The sequence below is a fragment of the Oryctolagus cuniculus genome, chromosome 5, assembly GCF_964237555.1.
Source record: "Oryctolagus cuniculus chromosome 5, mOryCun1.1, whole genome shotgun sequence".
NCBI classification, from domain to species: Eukaryota; Metazoa; Chordata; class Mammalia; order Lagomorpha; family Leporidae; genus Oryctolagus; species Oryctolagus cuniculus.
This window is the reverse complement of record NC_091436.1, coordinates 84,605,449-84,633,439: the sequence shown is the minus strand read 5'-3', so window position 1 is coordinate 84,633,439 and position 27,991 is coordinate 84,605,449. Positions and strand designations below refer to the sequence as shown.

Here is a 27,991-nt window from a genome sequence, read left to right as displayed (position 1 = left end):
ATAAAACACACCAATCCTCCCATATCTTTGTAGTATAAATGTACCCCAATTTAACAAAGACAAAATCGATCTAAACGCAAATGCGTTTGCTTTGTCATTGTAAATGATTCTTGGGAAGCGAGTGCCTCAGGGATGGATGGGAGACTTAGAAATGGATGGGAGAGCACAGAACAGTAGTGGAGGAGAGAAGAGTGGGTGGGCTAAGGGCAGGGTTTGTGATCTTACCTAGAAATCAGAGGCTAAGAGGATACTGGAAAATTGTCTCATTGTTAGGATGTGAGTAGTCCAGACAATGGAGACTTGGTAGAATTGGACCTAGGGTGGGAGAGGGGGAAAATGGCATAAAGATATCCAAGATTTTCCCAAAGGGGCTGGGGACAGACAGAGGGGTGTGCATTATTAGGTGCCTGGAGGAAGTACCTTGGGTTCAGATTCATTGTGTTTACTCAGGCAGATTCAGAAAGGACATACTTCTACTCAGGGGGAAAGGAGCTAATGTTTGTTGAGTTCTTACAGGTCTTCCACAGATGCTCTATCACTTAAAGCTGCACACATCTCAAAGAACAAAATTATAATAATAACAGCCAACATCTTTCACATGTTTAGCATGCGCCTAGCCAGTGTTATGTGCTCATTTCGCATTGCCTCTTCATAACAGCCCTTTGTAACTGAGGAAGAAGACTCAAAGATGGAATTTACTCAAGAAATTTAAATCGGAGTATGTTTGGACTAAGGTGATGGAATGTAAATTCAAATGTATTTGATCTGAAGTGCAGAGTTTCCCAGGTATACCATGATGATTCCTCAGTGAGTGAAGAAAACCAGTGGATGGAGTGAGAGCCCGGTATAGCGCGCATTTGTGACAAGTTCTACTTGATGGGAAAACCGAACACCTTGCATGGACTTGGTTAGCTCAGGAATTTCCCTAAATCTCTCACAATGAAGTCAAGGTCACATAGTGCAGGGGGAAGTTTGTAGAGTGAGGATTTGCATGACTTATGGAGAAAGAAGGGCAAGAGTGGAAATAACCGAGCCAGGCTCTATCTCAAGGTTAGCGTTTAACAAAAAATAACCAAATATGCAAAACCAGAAGATTCTAAATCTCTAATTTGTTCAGCAGTATTGATGAAGGGAATTCCAGGAGAATATAGGAAGCGTTGAGTAGATGGCACTTTGGCACCTTCGATCTTTCAGCCTCCCACACTGCTTGTAGGGTTTACAGCAGACATGTCGCGGTAAACTCAGTTCTGCTTCATGACTGTCTCCAAACGGGCGGAGAGGCCGGCCTCTGGAGAGGAGCTCTTCCTGGGGAAGGGCGTTCTGTGGAGCTCACAGTTGGATTGGTTCTCCACTCAGCCCTCACACGATGCTGCAGTAGTATTTGGAGGTTCTGCATGAAGGGAAGAAAGGTCAAAGAAGCCAAAACCCAAGGGATCAGTAGCTATAGCAACGCAGTTCTCCTCTCACCATAGATTCCTGTGGGATTAAGAAAAACTTTCATCATTGGATTTTCTTGGCTTCTGATGATCCAGTTGTGGTTGGGGTGTACCCTAGCATGATTATTTTGAAATCTGAGGTTTAACCGAGTGACCACCAACAATTCTCATTGGGTGGCACTGCCTTGGCTCTTTCAGACTTAAGTGGGAGAAGTGGGTTCAGAAAGAAGCTTTTATCTCTAAGACACAGTATGCCATAATTAAGTTATATACTTTTATAAATGATCCATAGATAGTATCATGAAACTACATTATCCAATGGTTTTCAGATAGAATTTGGTGATTTTTTGGTGACATATTTTTTAATAAAATCCTCATATATCAAACCTGCATAATTCTGAGCTAAATTCTGAGCTCCAAATAATCTTTTTCCTTTAAAATGCCCAAACCTTTTAATTTATGATAATGACTTTATTATCTGATATCATGAGAGAGTGGCATATGCGTTAAGAATTCCAGTTATCTGAGCTTTAATTCAAATCAACTTCCTAAACTTCAAGCTGTACCTAATGCCCCATCTGCCACATGAAGCAGAATGCTGCACATGTACTCTGGGTGATGTTTAAATATGAGGAGTTTCAACAACTCCTTTGAAAAGAGAGAAGAGCACACAAAAACTGTCTCCCTTTCAAAGCGGATCTTCAAACCCAAACAGTAAAATACATCCTGAAACTATACAAGAAAATAAGTTTCTTTCCAGGAATGATTAGGGTAAAAAATGAACATGTCCTGATTAATACCAGTTGACCAAATGGTGGAGGGAGAGGGTCAGCTACTGCCCAGATGTTGGCGATGATTGTGAAAATGCAACAGGGCAGAACGATGGCCTTGAAACCACGCTGGATTCCAGGTTGTGACCAGAGTTTATCTGTGGTGGTGTAATTTTTTGATTAGGGTTTGAAATTGGAGCAAAAATTTATTTTGGAAGACAAAAGAAAAAACAGCCTCTAGAATTATTTCTGTGGTGAAATGCCAGATACCTTTGGCTTTGGCAAAAAACAGGAATTTTCTGTTCTGCCACTTTCAGAGTTAATTTTCTTCTCTTGAATTCAGGAGAAATTACAAAAAACCTTTTATATCAGATTTGCAAATACCAATAAGTTACCCACCCCCACTCTTTCTTTATCAGCTTGCCCTTTTATAGGCAGCACACAGTAAAATGAATAAATTCAGCATATTTTCCTGTTCACCAAGCATAAATTATTACTAACTGTGGTGAGAGGCTATTTGAAAAGCTGTTTTATTTTAGAAAGGAGCCTCCTTTTTTCTATAAATGATTATGTTTGAAACCAAAGTAGATATTGTCTTATCTTTGTGACCTCAGGAAACTGGACTATGATGACATATTTCCATTCTAAGGAGGGCAAGGAGAGGATTCAGGCATAAGCTGAATAAACTCTATTAATCTATTTCTGTTCTTGGATCAGATTCCAAGCCTTTGAAATACTAGGAGAATTACCATAGCATTAGTATGTGATATGACACCATTGCACATTATCTGATGAGGGTGTTATAACTGGCAGTCTTCAGCTCTGGGTGGGGGGATTGGACTTGGGGGTGAGGTCAGCGATCCTTTCCAACCGAAATGCATTACATGTCTCTCATCCCATGGCCCTTTAGTAATGGATTGTTGCTCTGCAATTTTTGCTGATTGTTCAGCTCCTTGCAGTAAGCCACGATTTTCCTCAAGGAAGCTCTGTGATTCTCACACCTGGAAAGGGTTGTAGCAATTTGATGGAGTATCAGTTTGAAGTAGCACTAACGAAATGTGTATCTATCAAATGATTATAGCTTTTATTCAATGACAGACCGTGTGGAGATTCATAGTTTTCCTAAGCAGAATATTTATTCAGTCCTCATTTCAGCTGACACCTGTCTTCTGTCTAGTGCTTTCATCATAATACACTGGGCATTGTACCACGAAGTTAGAATTTAGCATGAACACCTTATATTGTGCCACTTAGCATTTTGCTGTTTTCTTGATTGATTCTTTTCTTTCTCTCTTTTTCTTTATTTTTTATTTTGGAGGAGTGCAATGTTTTCAGAAAATGAAAATTTTTAATAAAGCAGTTCTGGACTGTGGTTTCTAACTATTTGCACATTGGCACCAAAGAAAAAAAGAGATTGGACATTTTGAACCCTGTGTTGTAAGGAAGAAAGTAATACTGAATCAATGCATCTTGGCACTGAGCAGAACTGACTCATAACCTTGGCTTTCTAATTCAGAAAGAAACGGTACTTGCAGGAGACTGAATCACTTGCCCAGGCGGCACGTGCGTGAGGTTGAGCAGTGAGACCAACTGCTTGACAAGCCGTGTTGGTTGTTCGCTAAGCAAAGTGAAAAGCATGTGAAAATTATTCATCCTCATATGTTAGGTCTTAAAATAGTCTGTGCTTTTGGTCCATTTATAAAAAATGTGCAATTAGTTTTCTTATCCCACCTGGGTGAGTAAGTTCAATGACAGAAAACCCTTTGTGGTAGAAACATATATAAAGTATATCAAACTTGAGGGTCACCTTTGACTACTCTCACTTGCCTGCCCAAAAATAATCTCTTCAGTTCTGTGATTTTTTTCCACGAAATGTCTCTTGTGGAAGCTACCCCAGGATCCTCACAATCTCTCACCTTTATCATTGCCATAGACTTTAAGGGCAATGAGGGTGGTTATATTTCCTCAGTTGCAAGCAACAGAAACCAATTCTGGGTAATAAAAAGGAATTACTGAAAGGAGACAGAATCAGCAGTAGGGTGGGCAACTGAATCGGTAATAGGTATGAACAGGGTGTTTCTGGAAGGCCAAGAAACAGGAAATACAGTACCTTTTTCAGAGCAGGTTGAGTCTGGCTGAGGTCAGGAGGACTGTGGCCATGAATGGTATGTAATCAATCCTTCTGATCTTGTATCATTGGGTTAAAGAGTGTCCAAATGGCGTTCTTAGTCCCTTACTGTGTTGTGGTGGGATGAAAAAGATTTCATCCCAAAATGATGCTGAAATTCATATGGAGGCAAAAGAGACCTCGAATAGCTAAAGCAATCTTGTACAACAAAAACAAAGCTGGAGGTATCACAATACCAGATTTCAGGACATACTACAGGGCAGTTGTAATCAAAACAGCATGGTACTGGTACAGAAACAGATGGATAGACCAATGGAACAGAATAGAAACACCAGAAATCAATCCAAACATCTACAGCCAACTTATATTTGATCACGGATCCAAAACCAATCCCTGGAGTAAGGACAGTCTATTCAATAAATGATGCTGGGAAAACTGGATTTCCTCGTGCAGAATCATGAAGCAAGACCCCTACCTTTCACCTTACACAAAAATTCACTCAACATGGATTAAAGACTTAAATCAACGACCCGACACCATCAAATTATTAGAGAGCATTGGAGAAACCCTGCAAGATATAGGTACCGGCATTGACTTCTTGGAAAACACCCCAGAAGCACAGGCAGTCAAAGCCAAAATTAACATTTGGGATTGCATCAAATTGAGAAGTTTCTGTACTGCAAAAGAATCAGTCAGGAAAGTGAAGAGACAACCAACAGAATGGGAAAATATATTTGCAAGCTATGCAACTGATAAAGGGTTGATCACCAGAATCTACAAAGAAATCAAGAAACTCCACAACATCAAAACAAACAACCCATTTAAGAGATGGGCCAAGGACCTCAATAGACATTTTTCAAAAGAGGAAATCCAAATGGCCAACAGACACATGAAAAAATGTTCAAGATCACTAGCAATCAGGGAAATGCAAATCAAAACCACAATGAAGTTTCACCTCACCCCGGTGAGAATGGCTCACATTCAGAAATCTACCAACAATAGATGCTGGAGAGGATGTAGGGGAAAAGGGACACTAACCCACTGTTGGTGGGAATGCAAACTGGTTAAGCCACTATGGAATTCAGTGTGGAAATTCCTCAGAAACCTGAAGATAACCCTACCATTCAACCCAGCCATCCCACTCCTTGGAATTTACCCAAAGGAAATGAAATTGGCAAACAAACAAGCTGTCTGCACATTAATGTTTATTGCAGCTCAATTCACAATAGCTAAGACCTGGAACCAACCCAAATGCCCATCAATAGTAGACTGGATAAAGAAATTGTGGGACATGTACTCTATAGAATACTATACAGCAGTCAAAAACTATGAAATCTGGTCATTTGCAACAAGATGGAGGAATTTGGAAAACATCATCTGAGTGAATTAAGCCAGTCCCCAAGGGACAAATACCACATGTTCTCCCTGATTACAACTAACTGAGCACCAAAGGGGAAACTTATTGAAATGAAATGGACACTATGAGAAACAGTGACTCGATCAGCTCTTGTCCTGACGGTTGATGTACAATGTAATACTTTATCCATTTTAGTATTTTTTTTTGTTCTAGTACCGTTGTTTAAACTCTGTAGTTAACATACAATTAGTCTTAGGTGTTAAATTTTAACTGAAAAGTGATCCCTGTTAGGAATTTGGAAAACATTATGCTGAGTGAAATAAGCCAATCCCAAAGGGACAAATACCACTTGTTCTCCTTGATAGGTGACAACTAACTGAGCACCAAAAAGGAAACCAGTTAAAGTGAAAAGAACACTATGAGAAACGGTGACTTGATCAGCCCTCACCCTGACTGTTGATGAGCAACTTAATATGTTATCCCTCTTAGTATTTTTTTTCTTTGTTCTACTTAATACTTTTGGTTGAATACTGTAATCAATACACAATTCTTCTTAAGTGCTGAAACTTAACTGAAAAGTGATAACTGTTAAATATAAGAGTGGGAATAAGAGAGGGAAAAGATGTGCAATTTGGGACATGCTCAAGCTGACTTGCCCCAAACGGTAGAGTTAGAAACATACCAGGGGATTCCAATTCAATCCCATCAAGGTGGCATGTACCAATGCCATCTCACTAGTCCCAGTGATCAATTTCTGTTCACAATTGATTATAATGATAGGACTAAGAACCAAAGGGATCACATAAACAAGAATAGTGTCTGCAAATACTAGCTGATAGAATAAAAAAGGGAGAGAATGATCCAACATGGGAAGTGAGATACACAGCAGACCCATAGAATGGCAGATGTCCTAAATAGCACTCTGGCCTCAGAATCAGCCCTTAAGGCATGCGGATCCAGCTGAAAAGCCCATGAGACTATTTCAGGCATGGAAAGCCAAGACACTCTGGAAAAAAAAAAAAAACTAAATGAAAGATCTCCGCGAGTGAGATCCCAGTGGAAAGAATGGGTCATCAAAGAAGGAGGTACCTTTCTCTGAAGGGAGGAAAGAACTTCCACTTTGACCATGGCCTTGTCTAAAAATTATCAGAGTCAGTGAACTCAGGGGGCTTCCATAGTCTTGGTAGCTCATGACAAGAGCCTAGGGTGATTACTGATGCCATAAACAAGAGTGTCCATTTGTTAAGTCAACAACAGGAGTCACTGTGCACTTACTCCTCATGTAGGATCTCTGTCCTTAATGTACTGTACATTGTGATTTAATGCTATAAGTAGTACTCAAACAGTATTTTTTACTTTATGTTTCTGTGTGGGAGCAAACTGTTGAAAGCTTTACTTAATGTATGCTAAACTGATCTTCTTTATATAAAGAGAATTGAAAATGAATCTTGATGTGAATGGAAGGAGAGAGGGAGCGGGAAAGGGGAGGGTTGCGGGTGGGAGGGACGTTATGGGGGGGAAGCCACTGTAATCCATAAGCTGTACTTTGGAAATTTATATTCATTAAATAAAAGTTAAAAATAAAGAAAAAGATTTCATCCCATGGTTTCCTGGAGACCAGGAATTATCATCTCTTTAAGACCACATGTGGGCCATATTGTACTTCCAAGGCTTTCCGGTGAGGAATGGCACTAGAGGATTTCTACTACTGGCATGCATTCCAACTTTGCCTTCTGAGATGATCTAATGCTTCCAGGAGTGCTGAGAGCCGCATAAACCTTTGATCCCTCCTGCATTTCCCATCTGTACCTCTCTTTGGCTTTGTTTCACTCTCTAAGGTTCATGACTCCCCTTTCCATGTGTCTTAGTGTTACTCCTAGATACTTATCAAACAATGTAATGAAGATGTTAAGTGAAAATAGGCATGAGGGATTTTATAGGGACACTAGAAATAGTCTAAACCTGGATTGTGATGATGGTTTCACAACTCAGGAAATCTACTAAAAGCTAATATATTTTATAGGTAAAACAGATGAATTTTGTGACAAACTATACTTCAGCTAAGTTGTTAAAAAGATTTTAGGTAGGGCTGGCATTGTGGTATAGCAGGTAAAGCCACTGCTTGTGATACCTGTATCCAATATGAGCCCAAGTTCAGGTCCTTATTGTTCTTCTTCCTATCCAATTTCCTGCTAATATACCTGGGAATGCAGTAGAAGATGGCCCAAATGCTTAGGCTCCTGTCACCCACATGAGAGACCTGGAAGGAACTCTTGGCTCCTGGCTTTGATGTGGCCTAGCCCTGGCCATTTGAGGAGTGAACCAGTGGAGGGGTTGCTCTCTGTCTCTGCCTCTCTCCTATAACTCTGCTTCAGAAATACATAAATAAATAAGTAATTCTTAAAGAAGATTTTATGTGACACTTAGCAAGGTCACTCACTTGGTCGGAGGAACTTTCAGAGAGGAAGGAGCAAATCAAGGGTGGTGGAATGATGATGGATAGAAATGTTGCTAAGCCATCCAGGACACACAGGGTGCTGGGCTTAAAGAAAAGCTCATACATGCCTGAGGAGCAGCCCAGCTAGTGACTGCTTGAGCATGTCTCATCACTCTACTTCATGGGTGTTCTCAAGGGATATGCAGATCCTGGCCCATGTGCCAAGACTGAACTCCTGAGGAGTAATGGGGAGCAACAGGTAGGCTATTTCCTCTGAGAGAAGCCTGCTGCTTTGCGCCCCTCTTCTCCCTGTTGCTGCCTTTTCATCTTTCACAGTTCATGTGATAGAAGTGGATGCTTCCTGTCCCCACCCTAAAGATTTCCAGCCCCTGCAGTATATCATCACAGAAGAAATGATAACATGCCTTGTAGAATTTGCAGATTTCACCCGCCCAACTCCCAACTCAGAATTCTCTTTTTCAAGTGTTACTTCATGGCCCAAGATCATTCTGTTTGTAGAATTGTTTTGGCAGATACCTTCATACTAGAAGGTCTACCATAATATTCGATGCTTATCGCATTCAGAATAATTTTTCCTGTCTTCTGGGATCACCAACAACTATCACCGTCTTAACTCTATCTTCTCCCTCTGTTCTCTTACCATTGACATTTCCACCTATGCAGATTTCCCTTTGTCCCTTATGTACTGTGCTCTGCCCTCATTGTCATACTGTGGATTGTCCGCAATGATTTTCTTTTTCTTTCTCCTCATGCTGCATCAGGTGCCACTTCTTCTAAGGTTTTCCTTAACTTTTTCTATCACACAAAATCCTTCCATTTCTCTGAATCTAACAAATATTATACTCTGTATCACAATTTGAACTTGATTTTTCTAGTATTCCATATTTTTCTTTTTGTCTTGTGAAATCTTACACAAGTTTGATAACCTGATCTGCAAAGGTAAGAGCCTACTTATTTATTTACATCTTCCACAGAATCTACAGTTGTGTTGGAACCTTCAACAAAACCTGCTATTGTTAAATATGTCTATTTTATTTTATTTTAGTTTATTTTTGACAGGCAGAGTTAGACAGTGGGAGAGAGAGAGAGACAGAGAGAAAGGTCTTCCTTTCCGTTGGTTCACCCCCCAAAATGGCCACTACGGTCGGCGCGCTGCGCTGATCCGAAGCCAGGAACCAGGTGCTTCCTCCTGGTCTCCCATGCGGGTGCAGGGCACAAGCACTTGGGCCATCCTCCACTGCCCTCCCAGGCCACAGTAGAGAGCTGGACTGGAAGAGGAGCAATCGGGACAGAACCAGCGCCCCAACCGGGACTAGAGTCCTGGGGTGCTGGTGCCACAGGTGGAGTATTAGCGTGGTGAGCCATGGCGCCAGCCTCATAACCTGCTATTCTCTCCTGACTCCCTTGAATTTCAATGGACTATGATTTGTTGACCCCTCTGCCATGTTTCAGTGGAGGGTGGACTTAGCCGTCTTCCTAAATGAGAGTGTGCGGGAGTAGGCCTCACTGACACTTTCTCCACCCTTCCAGCTGCTCCTTTCTGTGAGTGAATGGATGACTATTGCAAATGGTCAAAGCTCAGTATTTTTTTTTTTTTTTTTGAAAATTATAAAAGGATGGGCTTATTTTCCTCTAAAGGCAGTGGACACATGTCTCTCAGAAAAAGAAAAAAAGGGATGAACTCCACTTTTCTTCTTTAATTTCCTGCTCCTTTGTTTTTCGTGAAGGGCCATGTGCTCCTGGCTTTCTACCCACAAAGCAGATGTGGGGAGACAGGAATGTTCACTTTCTGTCCAGGATTTTCTACATACAACTAGGGGCTTAATTAGATCTCTTCTTTCCCAGTAGCCTATCTGTCTTCAATTTGGAGTATAAGATCTGAAATTAAACTACATCATACAATCCAGCTGTTCTCAGGAAGCCAAACCCTTGGCCAGGCAGATATATGGATTGTTGTTATTAATAAAGCCAACCTTTGGATTCTTGTTCAGATGTTTGTTCTGGCATGTCCTCTCTATTAGCCATAGCAATGGAGGGGAGGATGATGAGTGAGGGTTAGTTTTGGATTCCAATCACTGCTTAAACCCCAACATGAGGTAAATTAAAAAATTGTGTTAGCCAGATGGTTGTGTAATTTTACTTAAGAGTGTCCATCAACTGAAGACTGGGTAAAGAAATTATGGTAGATATACACTAGGGAATACTACACAGCAGTAAAACAAATGAAATCTTATAATTTCCAACAAAATGGATGCAACCAGAAACCATTATACTTGGTGAAATAAGCCAGTCCCAAAAACACAAATACCATATGTTCTCCCTTATCAATGGTAACTAATAAAGTACCTAAAAGGTAATCTATAGACTTGAAATTGATACTTTGTTTTTTGTTTTAACTTTTATTTAGTAAATATAAATTTCCAAAGTACAGCTTATGGATTACAATGGCTCCCCCCCCCAAACTTTCCTCCCACCTGGAACCCTCCCCTTTCCCGCTCCCTCTCCCCTACCATTAACATCAAGATTCGTTTTCAATTCTCTTTATATACAGAAGATCAGTTTAGCATATATTAAGTAAAAGTTTCAACAGTTTGCACCCACATAGAAACACAGAGTGAAAAATACTGTTTGAGTACTAGTTATAGCATTAAATCACAATGTACAGCACATTAAGGACAGAGATCCTACATGAGGAGTAAGTGCACAGTGACTCCTGTTGTTGACTTAACAAATTGACACTCTTGTTTATGGCATCATAATCACCCTAGGCTCTTGTCATGAGTTGCCAAGGCTATGGAAGCCTTTTGAGTTCACCAACTCTGATCATATTTAGACAAGGTCATAGTCAAAGTGGAAGTTCTCTCCTCCCTTCAGAGAAAGGTACCTCCTTCTTTGAAGACCTGTTCTTTCCACTGGGATCTCACTCGCAGAGATCTTTCATTTAGGTCATTTTTTTTTTCCAGAGTGTCTTGGCTTTCCATGCCTGAAATAGTCTCATGGGCTTTTCAGCTGGATCCGCATGCCTTAAGGGCTGATTCTGAGGCCAGAGGGCTGTGTAGGACATCCGGAAATTGACACTTTGAAATGTGATGATTTTGAACAGCCCTTTTCTGCACTATTGATGAACACTGGATTTTTTTTTTTCTTCTTCATACTATTTGTTGAACTTTTTACTGGGTGTATGGTTAATCTTATGAGTATAAAGTTAACTGAAAATAGATCTTCATAAAAAATAATACAGGAATAGGAGAGGGAGGGGGAAGAAAGATGGGAGTTTGGGCAGGAGGGAGGGTAGGGTGCAAAGAATTGCTGTATTGTATGAAGTGTGTATATCTTTTTTTTTAAAAAAGATTTATTTATTTATTTAAAAGTCAGAGTTTCACAGAAAAGAGAGGCAGAGAGAGAGAGAGCAAGAGCGAGAATGAGAGCGAGAGAAAGAAAGAGGTCTTCCATCCACTGGCTCACTCAGTTGGCTGCAATAGCTGAAGCTGCCTCAATCCAAAGCCAGGAGCCAGGAGTTTCTTCCAGTTCTCCCACGTGGGTGCAGGGGCCCAAAGACTTGGGCCATCTTCTAACTGTTTTCCCGTCTTAGCAGAGAGCTGGATCTGAAGTGGGGCAGCCGGTTCTCGAACTGGCACCCATATGGGATGCCGGCACTACAGGCAGTGGCTTTACCCATTATGCCACAGCACCGACCCCATGTTTGTATATCTTAAAAAAGTACAACATCTTGTACTCTGAAGCAGAAAGGTTCTAGTGCATTTGTTTATGTGTGTAGAGGTTCTCTCCTATCATTATACTGAGCAGTAGTCGGGTGAACTTTTTCAAGTAGGTCATCAAAGCTATGAGACCTTGAAGCGTCTATTGACTTGGGGGATCCCCCCAATTTTTGCAAGATCTGCTAGGATGTTTCTGAATTTTTGGTCATCTGTATTATTCAGCCCTCTCCAAATCATAATTGTGTAATGCCAACCTCAGGCATTACTGAACTCTCACCTATAATTTGCACCCCCTTCCACATCCCAGGTTTCCCCAGAAACAGCTGTAGTGACATGTTTGAAGCATAGTGCTTGAGAGAAATGGACCCTCTTCAGGGATGAAGGATGCATTGCAGTGTTTATCCACAGGTACATGGATACATATCGAAACTGGCATGATCTCAAAGGGAACATCTCTCACCCTTACTGCCTTCAAGAAAGTGCCAGTACCTCCCTAGCTTAGTGGTTTTGTGTCTTTTGCCAGTAATTTCCAAGTTTTAAACTTTTCCATCTTTCTCCCTTTCTAGTGGCAGGAACACTAAGGACTGGGTTTATTCAGGGTTCCTGGGAAGTCCTCCTGAACTCTGCCTACACCCCAGGCCAGATAGTTCCATGTGCAACAGCTAGAGAGTGCAGGGCAGAGAGAGGATCCTACTTAAGCAGGAAAAGTACTGCTGGGTTTTGTTGGCCTCTTGGACAAGAGACCTGTTTATTTTTATGAATAAAACTCCATATACATAAGCGAAAGTACAAGAAGAAGAATAATACTCCGTCAGACTGACTTGTCTTAAGAATGTGCGCGCTCAGCAGTCTCCTGTTTTCCTGATATCAAGCACCAAAATGCTCGCTCTCCTTTCTGCCCCCTTCTCCCATGGTGGTGAATGAGCTTTGAAATCCCTTTGATTCTGAATGAGCAAAAGAATGAAAGGGCCTTCATTTAAAACGGGGAGGCTGAGCCAGCTTGCCTTCTCTGTAGCTTTTTCAGTGAGCTCAGAGGCGACCTTTCGGCTCAGCAACTGGCCTGCTAGTTAAATGCAACCATTGAACAATCACTTTACAGGATTTTCAGCTTATTAAAAATGGAGTGCAGCCACCAGGGATTCGAACATAAAGGTAATAAAAGAGCACCTAATGAAAACTTTAAAACATGTGCACACACATTTCAAGACTGGTAGGTAGAGCGAGATCTTTAACCTACACTAACCCCTTAAGACTAGGATTTGAAAAACAGAGATGAAGAAATGAAAATAAAGGTACGAAATTGGGATTAGAAGAGCCTTTCAAACCCCAGGCTATATTTTTTCAGAATTGTTTCCTAAATAATAAAACAATGATGCTAATATTTCTTTAAATTTTTCTCATATTTTAAATATTTTGAGATATGGGCCTTATCTGTATAAATCAGTAAAAAATGTAAACATCTATGTAGTGCCAAAACCATGTATTCTAATTTTAATTAAGGAATTAAATGTTACATGTAAGAAAACAAAAATGTCAGATTCTATAACCTTGTATGACATATATCTTGTGACAGTGCACAATTTATCTGTCACTATCCCCTACTGTTAGTGAATAAAAATACATTTTCTGAAAATCTCCTGCCATAGTATTCTTGCTAATGCTTTGTGGTTTCTTCACAGATAAGTTGGATTTCATTTTAGTGATCAAAACATGTAGATATTCCTCAAGTTTCGTATGTAAGAGTACTTCAAAAAATTCATGGAAAATGGATTTAAAGATAAATTTATTTTGTTACCAAGTTTTTGAAGTAATGTACAGTTTTTTTTTATAATACACATTTTCCATTAACTTTTTCAAGACTCTTTGGATACATGGATTTCAGACTTTAAATTTTACCTTTTAATTCATTTTCCATGCACTTTTTGTTTGTTTGTTTGTTTTTTGACAGGCAGAGTGGACAGTGAGAGAGAGAGACAGAGAGAAAGGTCTTCCTTTTCCATTGGTTCACCCTCCAATGGCCGCACTGCGCTGATCTGATGGCAGGAGCCAGGTACTTATCCTGGTCTCCCATGCGGGTGCAGGGCCCAAGGACGTGGGCCATCCTCCACTGCACTCCTGGGCCACAGCAGAGAGCTAGCCTGGAAGAGGGGCAACCGGGACAGAATCTGGTGCCCCAACTGGGACTAGAACCCGGTGTGCTGGCGCCGCAAGCGGAGGATTAGCCTATTGAGCTATGGCGGCGCTGGCCCCGTGCCCTTTTTGAAGTGCCTTGTGTGAAAAACTGTTTCTCGGCCGGCGCCGTGGCTCAATAGGCTAATCCTCCACCTTGCGGCGCCGGCACACCGGGTTCTAGTCCCGGTTGGGGCGCCGGATTCTGTCCCGGTTGCCCCTCTTCCAGGCCAGCTCTCTGCTATGGCCAGGGAGTGCAGTGGAGGATGGCCCAAGTGCTTGGGCCCTGCACCCCATGGGAGACCAGGAAAAGCACCTGGATCCTGGCTCCTGCCATCGGATCAGCGCGGTGCGCCGGCTGCAGCGGCGGCCATTGGAGGGTGAACCAACGGCAAAGGAAGATCTTTCTCTCTCTCTCTCTCTCTCTCACTGTCCACTCTGCCTGTCAAAAAAAAAAAAAAAAAAAAAGAAAAACTGTTTCTGTGTATCATTCAGCTATCTTTTATTTTTTTCTGTCATTATTTCAGAAAATGTATGTGAAAGGACCATGTTATACACTCTTTTCTTTGAAAAAAATTTACCTATCAATTTGGGGGCAGAGAGAGAGAGGGCATTCCTGGGGTTCTGGTTCACTGTCCAAATACCAGCAATGACTTGGGTAGGGCTGGGGCTGCAGCTGGGAGCTAGAAAAGCAGTGGAGATTGCCCAAGTGTGTGGCACAGACCCAATTACTTGAGCCATCATTGCTGCCTCCTGAGGTCTGCATAGCAGGAGGCTGGAGTTAGGAGCTAGATTTGGGAACTGAACGCAGGGGCTCTGATGTGAAAATAGGGCATATTAACCATTAGGCCAAACTCCTATTTCTTAGCTACCTTTCATACAGTTTCACATTTTTCTCCAGAGGATGGATGCCGGTTCCCATCATATAGAGCTTTGTGAGACTTTCTGTGCCGGGTTTCTTAGATTCTATTTCTGAATGTGAGTAGAATTGCAAAGTCGACTACACAGAGGATATCACATTACCCTGGCATTGGCTGAGGGGTGGGGGTGGGGGACTGACAGTTGCAGCAGAACAGCTAGGAGTCAGAGGTGAGAGAGAGCAGGAGGAGGTGGAGAGAACCTAGAATCAGCAGGCAGTAGACTCAGCTCACTGTGCCTCTTCTTAGAACTTGCTTCACTTTAGACAATGTCACATCTTTGTCAGTCTCTTCATCTGTAAAGAGTGTGTGTGTGTGTGTGTGTGTGTATGTGTGCGCCTAGAGAATCTGCAGGCTCTGAGCTTGCACACTTTGATCATTTGATTAGGGAACGGAAACAATTGGAAAGGCCCTCCCAGGAACAGCTATTTCATTGCCTCGTGTTATAGCAATTCTGTTCCAAAAGTACTTGGGATGAAAGGCAATCTGGACTGAATCACTGATTAAATAATACCTCATTTAGGGAGTACTCTCTTTGTGTCTTTGAACAAATGGAACTGTAAGAGAGATCTCTACCCTTTTCTGCCCAGAGGATGGTGAAGAAGGTACCTCTTGTTGAATAAATAGATTGTAACTCAAAACTGTATTTAAAGTCAAGAGCTGGATGTGGTTTCGTTCACCATTGTAGGCTGAATGCTTAACAAGGTGTCTGTAGGTAGTGAATAAATATCCGTTAAATAAAGGAACCATTCAGCAGGATCTTTGGCTAAGATTTTTAACAGATAGCTGGTTTTCTTGTGGCAGTTTCTGATCCTGGGGAGCTCAATGAGACACAATTTGCAAGGGGGGCAGGGTGCTAGGGAAGGAAGGATAAAGAAAAGAAATTAATACTGTTCTGAGTAATAATATTGATTTTCTTTCACTGTGAGTTAAGACTGAGTTAGGAAAATTATTCTCTTCTTCAGCACTGATTTAGAGTGTTAGAATTTCTGCAAAGGCTGGACAGCAGGGATAGGTGAATCTCCAATCTCCTCTTTGATACAATTCTTTTTTCTTATTTTTATTTTTTTAGTTTTTAAAAAAATTTAAAAAGATTTTTATTATTTATTTGAGAGGTAAAGTTACAGACAGAGAAAGGTCTTCCATCTGCCAGTTCACTCCCCAGATGGCTGCAATGGTCAGAGCAGGGCAGATCCGAAGCCAGCAGCCAGGAGCCAGGAGCTTCTTCTGCATCTCCCAAGGGGGTGCAGAGTCCCAAGAACCATCTTCCACTGCTTTCCCAGGCCGTAGCAGAGAGCTGGATCAGAAGAAGAGTAGCCAGGACTCAAACCTGTGCCCACATGGGATTCCAGCACTGCAAGCGGAGGCTCAGCTAACTACACCACAGCACCGGCCAACTCATAGATACAGTTCTAAGAATATAATGATACTCTCTTCCTCCCTACCTCCTTCCCCTTCCCTTTTAAGAGGGCTGAAGCAGGGTGCCCACTTCCATGTTGTGTTTTGCCGTAGGACTAAAGAGTGTCAAAGCACCAACCTAAGCCCTGGGACATGAAGTACCAAAGGCCACTTTGATTTACTGTGCTAGGGGCTTGGCTCCTATTCTTCACTGAATATCTCAGATCAGGAATTGTGCTGCTGCAGAAGAGGTAGATCAGATCACGTGGTTAGAGAATGGGGTTTCTCGAAAGTGATCAGAGAGGACTACAGATTAGAAGGAAGTTGCTCTTGAAAACATGAGGACAAGGGAACAAAGTTAGGAGCTGGGGTTTTCTGAGATGGCCTTCAGTAGCTACTTCGGTATCCTCCTTTTGGAATATAAGAAAATTTACATTTAGTGCAAGGTTTAGAAACTTTCTTACCTTGCTGTTGAAGTTTCTTTTAATTATTCGAAGAACTCAGGAGATTCTGATATTTCCAAGTCTACTGTCATTTCAGGAGCTTAAAAGAATTAGGAAAGAAAATAAAATGCTGTTTTTACCAGAGAGACCTGCCATATTCACTTTTTTTTTTTTTTTTGACAGGCAGAGTGGACAGTGAGAGAGAGACAAAGAGAAAGGTCTTCCTTTGCCATTGGTTCACCCTCCAATGGCCGCCGCGGCCGGCGCGCTGCGGCTGGCGCACCGCACTGATCCGATGGCTGGAGCCAGGTGCTTTTCCTGGTCTCCCATGGGGTGCAGGGCCCAAGCACTTGGGCCATCCTCCACTGCATTCCCTGGCCACAGCAGAGAGCTGGCCTGGAAGAGGGGCAACCGGGACAGAATCCGGCGCCCCGACCGGGACTAGAACTCATTGTGCCAGCGCCGCAGGTGGAGGATTAGCCTAGTGAGCCACAGCGCTGGCCGCCATGTTCACTTTTATCTTTTTTTTCTATTCTTTTTTCTTTTCCTTTTCCTCCCTTCCTTCTCCTCCCCTCCCCTCCTCTCCCTTTCCTTTCCCTTCCTTCATTCTGCCTTTCAAGTAAGTTTATATATTTTTTAAGTTCAAGGAAAATGCATGTTCTTTTCTTTTGCAAGGAAACAGAATTCTACAAACTACCATTTGCTACCAAAGAAGATCCTAGGGTGCCAAATCCATACGACTAAATACTGTGACCAGCACCTAGGTTGGCTGCCATTATGATTACAATACTTTTTTTTTAAAGATTTATTTATTTATTTGAAATACAGAGCTACACAGAGAGAGAAGGAGAGGCAGAGAGAGAGAGGTGTTCCATCCGCTGGTTCACCCCCAAGATGGCTGCAATGGCCAGAGCTGTGCCGATCCGAAGCCAGGAGCCAGGAGCTTCCTCCAGGTCTCCACGTGGGTGCAGGGACCCAAGGACTTGGGCCATCTTCTACTGTTTTCCCAAGCCATAGCAAAGAGCTGGATCAAAAGTGGAGCAGCCGGGACTCGAACCAGTGTCATATGGATGCCGGCACAGCAGGTGGCGGCTTTACCAGTTACGCCACAGCACTAGCCCCTACAGTACTTTTTCAAAATGAATGTCTGTACATAGGCTTTGACAGTTTTTGAGCACTTAACACTGTCATCATGTAGTTAATAGTACAAACTTGAAAAGGCAGCTGTGGCTCCTTGAAGGACCACGTTAGCTCAAGTATGCAGTTTTTATTTCTATAGATCTTTATTTGTTCCGAATATCCTGAATGCCTCTTTGACCATCATTGGGAATCATCAACAAAAGTAACCTAAGAATAAGAGATCAAACCTTTGTTCTTACTTTAAAAGGAAATATGTTGGAAGGTAGAGACTTTCTGGTGCCTCTCCCTTCTTTGGTCTCCAAGTTCAATGTATATCCCTGAACTCTAGGATCACTGCTGCTTACTTGTGGAATAGGATGATTTGGAAGGAAGAATTTGCCAGTATAGAAACTCGTGCTCTTACCTGGGAAAGGGGAGACCACATGATGCTGGGAGGTTTAAAAGGCCACTCAGGCAAGAAAATAGAAGTTAAATCAGAGCTGGACACTAAGAGATGCTTTTACAACCCACAAAAATCATTCTGGAATTACTGAAGCCAGAAATTGTTTAAATTGAAAAAAAAAAAAAAAGAATTGTTTCTTCATTTTTTAAAATTGTTTCTGTTAAGATAGCTTTTCATTCTTTTAGGGGACATTACTGTCACAGCTCGATAGCTTAATTTGAATTAATTTTTTAAAAGGATAAATTAACACCACATTTCGTTGACAATTATAAGGATCAATGGATGCTCCAGGCCTCTGTAAAGCCAGGGGTCCATTCATTGAAGAAGAGAAACAGAAAACTAAGCTGCTTTGCCTGGAGGACTTCCACAGGCTAGTGGTTTGAGAGAGGCTGTATCTCTTTAATGAGTGTGATATTAAAATTAGGTGGGTTCAAGAAGTTTTATTTGTGTACCATTTAAAAAAACATTCATATATACATATATATAAACATATATAGAGAGACATCTGCAAATGATAATTTTATGACCTACGTGGGCACAAAAAATTGTGCTCACACATATGCTGACAGCATTTGTTTTACACACCTGCTTCTTCTCCAGTTCCAGTTTGCTTCGATCTTTTGATTTAGTTTTAATGTGCAGACGTTTGCTGAAGTGTAACCACTTAGGGAGCATCTGGACTTGCATGGGTTTTAAACCTGAATCCACATTTCTCACCTCCCTATCTGGATTAGAAAAAAGTGAATACATCATAGGAACCAATATTAATAGTTCTTACACATTCCAAAGTGCTTACAATTGCTTCTTGGTTATAATCCTCAATTTGAAGTTTGGCTCCGTGCTCTGTCTCAGATTCCCACAGGCCTTACAATAATGCTTAGCATTTGCATAGCACTTTAAAAGCCTCTTTCAAACGTTAATTAATTAATTCATAAGATGTCCTTTCACCATATCCCTGTATTGCATAAATAAGTAAACTGGGCCAAACCGAGGTTAAATGACGAGGCCAAATGACAAGGCCAAGGCCATATGGGGGTTTGGCTGAGTCCTTTCATTCACTTTTTTTTTTTTTAAATTTCCACAAATGCAGACACATTTCAATTCCAGGAATCACCAAAATTTGCAATTTCAATGTCAATTATGGTTTCACTCAATGAATTTAAGCAGTATTGGGAAATAGAAGGGGTCTTCAAAAAGTTCATGGAAAATCTGAATTGAATTCCTGACTCCTGAGTTTGGCCCATCCCAGTCCTGGCTGTTGTGGGTATTGGGAAGCAAAGCAGAGGATGGGAGATTTCAATCTGTCTCTAGCGGTCTGTCTGTCTGTCTCCCTCCCTTACAAATAAGTTTAGATCATTTCACCTCCAGGATCCAGACTCAGACCAAGCCCTAGCACAGGATTGAGATCTCCAAGATTTCCTTGAGAAGAAGCTAATTTTGGATTTAAAAAAAAAAAAAAAACTTAGAATTATTGCCTTGTGATGCAATATCACCATGGATAAGACAAATCAAAGACACAGGATAGCAAATGCTTTGGTTCATGGTTTTCTTCTTCAGAAACTTTTCCTGAGGAAGGGTGCTACGTTTGGAGTAACAGCTGTATTAAGCAGGTGAAAGTTGAAGATGGATAACACACATTTTACCTATGCTAGAGTCTAACAGTGACGACAGGGATAGAAGAATGTAGGCTGTGTAGGCTGAGGAGACTCTCCCAACGTTTTACCAAATGCCTAAGAAAATTGTGCTTTTCCTGTCTCTTCTCACATTTGAGATTTGCAAGCCACCTTTAGCATCCAGTACGCTGCAGGACTTCATTAAAGACCTGCTTAATTGACTGCTACCCTGAGCTCAGAATAGCATCCAAGCTGGGAAGGAAAGGAGCTGCTGTGGAAAATGAGCAAACAAAAGCTGAAAAAACGGAGACCACATTGAGGATGTGCCTACTCCAGGGGATATGGCCTAGAAAGAAAAGGCAAGCTTCCAGAGAGGAATAACTGCTTAGCTCCTTTGCCCAACTGCCCTGAAAGCAAGAAAGTGGGAGGGTGTCTCTGTTTCCTAAGGTTGCTATTACAAATTACCACAAACTCAGTGGCTTAGAACAACAGAAAAGTACTCTTCCACTGCTCTGGAGACAAAGAAGCCAAAAGCAAGGTGTTGGTCAGATTCGTTCCTCCGGAGGTTCAGAGGCGAATCTGCTCCATGTCTTTCTCTAGGAACCTGATGGCTGCCATTGATTCCTTAATCTTTTATTTTAAAAAGTCTTCCCTCTATATCTCTAATGCCTTATATGTCCCCCACTTTCCCCAAAGCTTCCTGTGTTCTCCACTCAAAACTTGCTGGTTTCCCCAGGCGCTACTGCTTTCGTTGCTCCATGCATTTGCCCATGTTGTTTCCCCTTCTGGGAACAACAAATGCCCTGTGCAGACCTGACTATGCTTCCAGGTTTCTGACCCCAGGCTGGCCAGGAGTTCCTTGACTGGCATTCCCATAATAGTCTAGGAAGCATTGATAATAGAACTTAACACATCCATCTGACCCAGAGTGGAGTTTTTTAAAACTGTGGGTCAATACTGTGTGTGTGTGTGCATGTGTGTGTGTGTGTTTGTACTGGATCTGGGGGTATTTGTTATGGGCACTATATTGTGAGCTGCCTACCTGCCAGGATCTTGCTGCAATCAGCCAGGGTTGGCACAGACTTGACAGTTAGCAAATGTTGGGTGAATAAAAGAACCAGTGCAAATCTGAAAATCCAGCAAAAGTTCTTCAGCATATTGTCAGGAGGCCAAGAAAGGCAATGGCAAATACTGAGGACTGGGAAACCCACTCGCTAGCCCTACTCATGTTTACAAATATTTGAAGCTAGAGGCGTGGGGTAAGTCATGCCTGTAGAACAGACCCGGATTCAGCTGATTTTTACTTAGTATCTACCTCTTTGCCACATGTGACCTTACCTAGTCTTACAAAAATGCTGTAGTCATGAGATTCATTTTGTAATTGGTCAAACTGAGGCACAGAGCGGGTGAAATATTGCTTCGAGCTGTACCACACGCCCTCAGCAATGACTGGGTGAGGTGAGTGTTTGTTCTTTTACAGAGAGGTGCTGGGGTGGGACAGTGCAGCTTCTGGAAGCCTGGGGGCGGGAGGAGGGAGTGGAGGCACGTAGCTCCATTCCAGTAGTGAGGAGGCAGCTGCGCACAGAGGGGAAAACATCACAGCACAGTCGTGACAGACTTGTAAGGCCTGTGAAGCCTTGATTTGAGTGGGCATGTCAAAAACCCATTAACCAAAAAGCAGAAGACACAGCTCTGTAAGTATGACGGGAAGTATTTGTCATACAGTTGTACTGTCACGGATGGGAGCCATTGGCAGCTGTTGTGCGCTGTTTGCACATTAACCACACATTCGTGGAGATTGATGGGGAAGCCTAGTCTCTGGGCCCCTCTGCTGCTTGCCTTCACCTGCCTGCTCGCTCTTCTCTCACCTATTCCCCACTATCTGCTCACTCCCGCCCCCTGGCCCACCTCCTCCTTCCATCTGGATGCCTCAGAGCAGATGTGGACAGGGCCATATGTTCCATGGTTCTGACTAGCACGGCTGTACTGCTAGGTTGGCTGGAGTTCGATTGTGATTAGTGTTTATTGTTATAGCAGTAAATCAGATAATAGTGATGGCTATTGATTTACCCAGTCCAAAGCTCTTTGTTCATTAGGAGCCTTGCTCACAATGAAAGGAACACACTGAAAGATGAGTAAAAAAGTATTTATCTAAAAGGGGCAAGTACAGACTGTGTCCTTGGTTCTGTCTTGTTGAACATTTTTATCAGGGACTTGAATCAAGACATAAAAGACCTGCTGATCAGATCTGCAGTTGGCACAAAGCTGGCTAGAATGGCTAATAGGCTAGATAAGAAGAACAGATTTTAAAAAGATCTTGGCAAATGGAACAAAAACCAAAATCAACAAGAAAAATTTAATCAAAAAATTAAGGTCCTGCACTTGTGGTAAATACAAATCTGGTTCAACAATATCTAGGATGGGAAGGATAGACCTATTTTTGTAGCAGTTTTAGTGGAAACAACGAAGGACTTTTGGTGGATGACAGCTCCAACAGGAATGAACCCAAAAGGAGATGCCAATCATCCCACGTGCAGAGAGGCCCGCAGTCCTTCCTGCTGCCGCTGCACAGCACCAACCACATCTGCAGAACTCGGAGTCTCCGCCACTTTTGAAACAGCACAACACTTATTGATCAATGAATTGATTGCAATTTTTTATTGAATTCCTCACCAAAAATTACCAGAGTGACAAGGGTTAACTACAGCTAATGGAACATTATAGGTGTACTCACAAAATGATGTTCTTCTTCCCAATATCCCCCACACCAGGTAATACACGTTAACAGCCTGGTGTGTATCATTTCACACTGTTAGTCATGCTGATACAAACAGTAAAACAAATATACATGCGTTTAAGATTTTTGTTGGAATTGCATACGATTTTGTTTTTCGTATAACAGACTGAAAAACTCCATGAGGCTCTGATTTTCTCTCTTCATTTAAGGATTCATCATTGATACTTGTTCAGGTTAATATATATTCAGGTTAACCTATATTATATTTTATGTACTATAGTACTTATGGTATTTTAAAATCTATGGTGTCAATCTATAGTATTTTAAAAATGCATATGTAATATCCCATTATATGAATATGCTATCATTTGTTCATCCCTTCTGAATGTCACATTTTAAGAGGGGTATTGGAAAATGCTGACTTTGTAGGCCAAGATGGTAGAAAATGGAGCCAGAATCTGTGACCTAGGAAGATGCATGGAAACAATTGGTCAGGATGAGGGAGGGTGGGAGGAGGAGAGGCTTGCTTGGGTCCATTCATTAACATTGGCGTACTGCTCTGAGTGGGGTTGAATGAATTACTGATTCTATGTTTAGTGTTTGGTTCCTTGTCAGGACAGGGCTGGGTGGGGAGAGGGGAGGGTGGAGACTCCACTTCCTTCTCCTGGTTGGAGGGATGCACAAACAACAGTCTTTGGGGTCAACACATGTGGCCCACCCCTTCCCCAGAGAGCTGGCCAGCTCGGAGCAACCTCCCCAGTAAGCACATTATAAAGACATTAGGTGAAATAATAAGAATAATGACATTAAAAAGACAAATTGTTGTAGAAACCAAACGAACCTGGTCCTACAGCCGAGGCAGGCACCAGCCGGGATGTTGTTGGCATGCTTAGGAGAAATTTGATTTCCATGAATTTCATTGTCAGTGTAACCAGGGCATGAATCACCCTCCTCCGCCCTTTCTCATCATTTTAATACCACAGATTTAGGGAACATGGCATTAGAGAGATAAAGAGGTTCACAAACAGCATCAGCCAGGAGCCCCCTGGGCCCTGCGGAAGCGCCGGGCTCGGCCAGAAGGCAGTTTGCTGCTGTTATGGGCCTATAAATCTAAAGGCAGTTGAACCCCTGCGGGATCTGAAGCCGTCAACTCTGAGACCAGAGCTGTCACCTTTTCTACTCTCGACCTCTCGGTCTCCCCACAGATCACCTGACTGAGGGATGAGAAATGAGTTTTCGCACTCAGAAGCAAAAGTTCTGGGGGGAGCCTGGGCCTGGCAAAGCCAATATTGGAGAAAGTCATCTCTCAGTAAGCTTCCAGGATTTATTTCCCAGATCCCTGGTGTTCTCTCCCGAGGTGGCTAAGAAAAGCCACCTGCCCTGACTTTTCCAGGGATGCAGCACCTGTGCAAGATCTGAGGCTGCACCAGGGGAGGCCATTACAACTCTGATCAGGAACTCCCTGTTGACCCTGAAACCACATACCCATCTTTATTTTTACTTCTTTATTTACGAGAGAGAGAGAGAGTGAGAGAGAGAGAAACTCTGATACACTGGTTGATTTTCCTCATGCCTGAGGCTGGGGCTGGGGCTGAAATCAGAAGCAGGGAGCTCAATCCAGGTTTCCCACGTGGAGGACAGGAACCCAATTACTTTAACCATCAACGCTTGCTCCCAAGGTGTTCATTAAAAGTAAGCTGGAGTCAGGAGCTGAAGCTGGGGGCAGGGATTGTGGCCCAGCAGGCTAAGCAGCTGCGTGGGGCACCCACATCTCATACCAGAGTGCCAGTTCAGAGTCCAGCCAGGCTGCTTCTGATCCAGCTTTCTGCTAATGCATTGTGGGAGGCAACAGATGAATGGCTTAAGTGCTTGGATCCCTGCTATCTATGTGGGAGACCCAGAGGGAGTTTTGGGCTCCTGAATTTGGCCTGGCTTTTCCTTGGTTGTTGGCAGGCATTTGGGTGGAAGATCTCTCAGTCTCTGACTCTCTGGATTTCCAGTAGATGAAAATACATTTTTTTTTAAAAGCAGCTGGAGCTGGGCATCAAACCCAGGCACTCAGATGTCTTGACTGCTAGGCTACATGTCCGCTTCTCATTTTTATTTTTAAGTGAAGATATAGTTGATCCTTTTCCAGGTGTCAGGCACAGTGCTGAGCACTTCACATGAAGAGATTGATGCTCAAGGAGATGAAGGCCCCTGACCCAAGTCACACAGCTGGAAAGGAGTGGAGTTAGGGCTTGAAGTTAGTTCTGCCTGACTACAGCATTTGAACCCTTTCCATCAAAAATTATGATGCCATAATGATGGTAATATGATGGTAATATGAAAGGTCTATGGAGAGGAGTGTGCCTTGGACAAGCCCATGCTTTCTCTCTTCTGATTATACACTTAAACAATTTTATATGTTACAACTCAAAATTCTCAACCTACCTTGTTTGTCTAGAGTCCATCAGAGCCCTCAAGCTTGCTTAGAGGGTGGTAGACCTGTTTGATTAAAACTAGTACTTGATGGGCCGACACTGCGGCTCAATAGGCTAATCCTCCACCTTGCGGCGCCAGCACACTGGGTTCTAGTCCCGGTCGGGGCGCCGGATTCTGTACCGGTTGCCCCTCTTCCAGGCCAGCTCTCTGCTATGACCCGGGAGTGCAGTGGAGGATGGCCCAAGTCCTTGGGCCCTGCACCCGCACGGGAGACCAGAAGAAGCACCTGGCTCCCGGCTTCGGATTAGCGTGGTGCGCCGGCCGCAGCGGCCATTGGAGGGTGAACCAACGGCAAAAAGGAAGACCTTTTCTTTCTGTCTCTCTCTCTCTCACTATCCACTCTGCCTGTAAAAAACAAACAAACAAACAAACAAACAAACTAGTACTTGAGGCTATTACAACCTACACAGGTAACAGAAACAGGATCTGGTGACTAGGATTCGCAAAATTCAAAGAACTGAGATTGGCTATCTCATGGTAGAATTTTTCAGATAACAAGACCCACTAATTTTTTTCTTTGTGAAGAGGCAGTGAAGAATACTGGTAAGAAATATATTCAGTAAGTATGGATTCTTGAGGTGATTGATGGCAGTTCAAGTCATGTTTCTGCCTGTGACTTTGGACAAGTTACTTCACCTTGTATATAATAGAGACAACAATAAGGTTAAGTGGAAACTCATATACAGAGTTTCCAGCTTAGTGTCTTGCATAGATAGGTATTGTATTAATATTATCTATTGAGGATGTGACGTTGTCCTCAGGAACAGAGGTGACACTACAAAGGCACTGTCATTAAAATGTGCATTTGGAGTTGTTTTCACCTAGTGGGAATAGGTTTTAAACCCTTCACCTCTGCTCATAAATCTGGCATTTTTGTGGTATGATTTGGAAAACTGCACAGAATGGGGAGGGAGAGAAAGAGAGAGAGAGAGATAGAGAGAGAGAGAGAGAGAAATTTCAGGTAAGAAATAATCCCAAGCTCTGAGGTCACAGAGACCTGATTCCCAGGACAGCTTCTGCCACTCACCAACTGGGTCCTTTGTGCAAATTATTTCCTTCTGCTGAGCCTCAAACAAAGGAGCACAAGAGCCACTTGCCTACTCATTGTCTGTCTGAGAGGAGGTCGCAACAAAGAAAGCAGGCAGAAGAGTGTGTGGCTCCCAGAGGGTGCATGGCGGTCATTCATCCCCTGCCATGGCCAAGCCACTCAGCTCCCTGGATCAGATCATGGGTGAGCATTCTCTAGACTTGTTCAACCCTGGTTCTGTTGCTAGACATGGCATCCCAAGTCACTCTGCTGACCTTCCAGATGAAACTTACCTCAGACGTAGATCATTCACTTCAATGTCACAGACAGAGGTCCTGATGGGTCTTTCCTCCTTCTGAGCTTTAGGGGATGGTGGGCTTGAGGCTATGTAACAGGAAGACACCTGGTATGGACTCTCACACTGGCCCCTGTGTGACAGCAAAGCCATAATGACACAATATGGAGTCTCGCTTGTTCTCTCTGAGCGAACGTGTCGGCCTAACTGGCATCACTCTCCAACCATAGCATTTCAGTACTTATCACAGGCCTATCTGATAACGTGAACAGCCCCACAAAATGCTCCTGAGTTACTTATGTTGTAACACAAGTACCAAGCCCCAGCATCCCATCAGTGTGTAAAACAACAGAACCTGGCCTCTTCCTCTGTGCTGTTGGAGCAAGCAGAATGAGCCCTATTGTAGCTGTGCTTGGATCAACCACTGCCCCAGCCTGGAACCCTGTGAGTACACTGCCCTGATAAACCCTTTTATTTATATATGGTGCTTCCTTCTTCAGTCTACACATCCCAGCTCAGTTCAGGTAACCCTATCCTGCCATCTACAGAACCACGTGCACAATAAGAGATTGGGAATCCCAACTTACAGTACTTACTGGAAAATGGAAAATTTTGGGTAAATGTTCTTCACATTTCCTTTTGATCCTCAGAATCCTGTGTTTTATTTTTTCCCTCTGCTGAAGTCTCCTTTGAGATGTTGGCATGTTGAGAACCCCTCTGACTTCCCCATGCCCGAAGTTTCTCTGTTACCTCCCAGAACCTCCCACTCTGTTTGATGTATACTTCTTTCAAAGTGCTGCAAAGCTTTACTGCACCTCTTAGTTTACCTTTTCAGTATACTTACCAGCCTGTGGAAAACTTGAATGTAGGTATTGGATTTGTATTTGGTTCTGAGCTCCCAGCACCCAACTTATGTTGAAGGAATGGACGTTTGAATGACTTATGTTAAAAGAACGGGTGTTTGAGAAACATAAACAAAGTACTTTAATCCACTTTAGTTCATCAGTCCTCACCCAGAACATGGGAATAATAAAAGTATTTATCTCATAGGGTTTTATGCGAATTAAATAAGATAGCCCATTGTTAGTGTCCATCACACAGTCATTATTCAGTAAATAGTAACCATGATTGTATAATATTATCAACATTCTCATTCCAATTTATATTTCCATTTTAAACTCAGAGAAATCAAGAGGCAGAAAGAAATGTGCTGGCCCTTGAGATAACCCAGAAGGCCAAGTGAAATTCCAAGGAAAAAGCTGAAATCTTCATTTCCTGGTTGGTTTTTAAAATACAATAATGAGGCTCCTGCCTCAGGGCCTGTGGTTATAGACTTTGCTCAGGCCTCTGTCTGAGCAGGTGGAGTTTGGTGGGGCCTCAGGCAAGAGGAGTGTTTGGAGGAATTTCTCCCTCCATGATTCTTCCGGCTTTTGAGGAAGAAATGAAAAGTGCTCTTTA

General features: G+C 42.6%; 2 long non-coding RNA genes across 4 annotated transcripts in view; one reads left to right on the top strand and one right to left on the bottom strand.

Moving 5' to 3' along the window:
- The window catches only part of LOC138849636 (uncharacterized), a 246,831-nt gene that overhangs the window by 178,384 nt on the left and 40,456 nt on the right, over positions 1–27,991 (top strand). The window lies entirely within an intron of this gene.
- On the bottom strand, positions 50–19,090 carry LOC138849637 (uncharacterized). The gene is made up of 3 exons (XR_011388626.1): positions 18,963–19,090; positions 16,817–16,895; positions 50–1,476 (listed from the first exon to the last, which is right to left on the bottom strand). It is a non-coding gene; the product is annotated as an uncharacterized lncRNA (long non-coding RNA).